The sequence below is a fragment of the Helianthus annuus genome, chromosome 5 (genome assembly GCF_002127325.2).
Source record: "Helianthus annuus cultivar XRQ/B chromosome 5, HanXRQr2.0-SUNRISE, whole genome shotgun sequence".
Classification (NCBI taxonomy): Eukaryota; Viridiplantae; Streptophyta; class Magnoliopsida; order Asterales; family Asteraceae; genus Helianthus; species Helianthus annuus.
Genome location: NC_035437.2, coordinates 24,722,656 through 24,724,982, shown reverse-complemented (window position 1 = coordinate 24,724,982; position 2,327 = coordinate 24,722,656).

Below are 2,327 nucleotides of genomic sequence, written 5' to 3'. Positions count from 1 at the left end.
AACCCATGATTTGGAATTAGGAGCCATAATTTTTGCCCTAAAGATTTGGAGACATTATCTTTACGGTAGTAACTTTACCATTTTCACCGACCATAAGAGTTTAAGGTATCTCTTCGGGCAAAAGGAGTTGAATATGAGGCAAAGACACTGGATGGAAATTCTTAGTGATTATGACTGTAATATCTAGTATCATGCAGGAAAGGCCAATGTAGTGGCTGATGGTTTAAGTCGAAAGTATCATGAAAAGCCAAAAAGAATGCGTTCTCTTAAATTAAATCTGCAGATAGATTTAAACGAACAGATTAGAAAAACACAAGAATCAGTAATCAAGGATGATACTGAAAAATTAAAAGGAATGATCAAGGAATTAGAACAAGGAACAGATGGAATTTGGAGATTCCATAAGAAGAGAATGTGGATACCTAAATTAGGAAACCTACGCCACCGTATATTAGAAGAAGCCCATAAGTTTAAATATACGATGCATCCTGGAAGTGATAAAATGTATCAGGACTTAAGGAAAAATTTTTGGTGGATAGGAATGAAAAAAGGATATAGCAGCTTATGTTTCCAAATGTTTAACATGTTCACAAGTTAAAGTAGAACACTAGAAACCTTCAGGTTTATTGCAGCAGTTAGAAATGCCAGTGTGGAAATGTGAATTGATAACAATGGATTTTGTTACCAAATTACCCAAAACAAGAAAAGGTAATGATACAATCTGGGTCATTGTAGACAGGCTAACTAAGTCAGCTCATTTCCTACCAATGATGGAAACTTTCAGTATGGAACAATTAGCTAAGTTATATGTAAATGAAATAGTTTCATTACATGGAATTCCCTTATCAATTGTTTCTGATAGGGATAGCCGTTTTACCTCTCAAACAGACGGACAAAGCGAAAGGACAATTCAGACAATGGAGGACTTGCTTAGAGCTTGTGTAATTGATTTCGGAGGTAATTGGGACGATCACTTACCATTAATTGAATTTTCTTATAATAACAGTTATCACACAAGTATCAATGCTGCACCATTCGAAGCACTTTATGGATGAAAGTGCCGAACTCCAGTCTGTTGGGAAGAGATTGGGGAAAAGCAACTATCAGGACCTGAGATAGTGCAAGAGACAACCGACAAAATCATTCAAGTCAAGGAACAACTGAAAGCAGCACGTGATCGACAAAAGAGTTATGCTGATAACAGGCGAAAGCCGTTGGAATTTCAGGTAGGAGACAAAGTGTTATTGAAAGTCTCTCCTTGGAAAGGAGTAGTCAGATTCATCAAAAGGGGAAAGCTAAGCCCCAGGTACGTTTGACCCTTTGAGATTATTAGAAGAATAGGACCTGTAGCCTATCAGCTACAATTGCCAGAGGAAATGGCAGGAATACATGATGTGTTTCATGTATCTAATCTCAAGAAATGTTTAGCTGATGAATCGCTAATGGTACCTCTTATGGATATAGAGGTAAATGAACAACTTAAATTTATAGAAAGACCTCTACAGATCGAAGACAGGAAAGTTAAGAAGCTCAAACACAAGAGATTAGTTCTGGTCAAAGTGAAATGGGACTCCAAAAGAGGACCAGAGTATACATGGGAGCTTGAATCAGAAATGCGAAGGAAATATCCACACCTATTCCAGTAGATCTCGAGGACGAGCTCTAAAACAAGGTAGGGAGGATATAACAACCCTCGAAAATAATTTCCAACACCCCTAAAATATTTAAAGTACCCCAATACGTCCTAAAGTACACCCCGTACGCAAAAACAGGCCCCGAATACCTTTAATTTAATAAAATAAAAATAAAAACAAAACTTAAAAGGTTGTCGCGTGGCGCGGAGCCCTTGGCTACCTCTTACGCGGGCCGCGACAGATAGGCCACCAGGTTTAACCCGGTGCCGCCACGTGTCCCAGTCGTGTTGAGCCTATTGGTCAACTCAGCAACCCTATGGCCTACCCTAGGGAGCCTCGCGGGCCGCGAAGGCCCTGGCCGTTGCTTACGCGGGGCGCGACGGAAGGCGAACAGGCACTATATATAGAGGCATTCTTCCTTCAGTCCAACTCGCTCAGTTTTCTTTCTTTCTCTCGAATTCTCACATAGTAGAAGCTATTCTCGGGCATTATACCCCCTTAAATAACGAAGTTCTTCCCCGTTGTAAGAATCATAACCCTGGTTGCGTATTAGATACGCTGCCCGATTGATCCAGGGTTCCGTAACGGCTGTCGAGGTTCTGCCCGACGTAGTCATTGGAATGCCGTCTCGGGGAGGGTATTAGTAATGTAAATATTGGGTTATTATAATAACACGTGTGCATTTATGTAAAT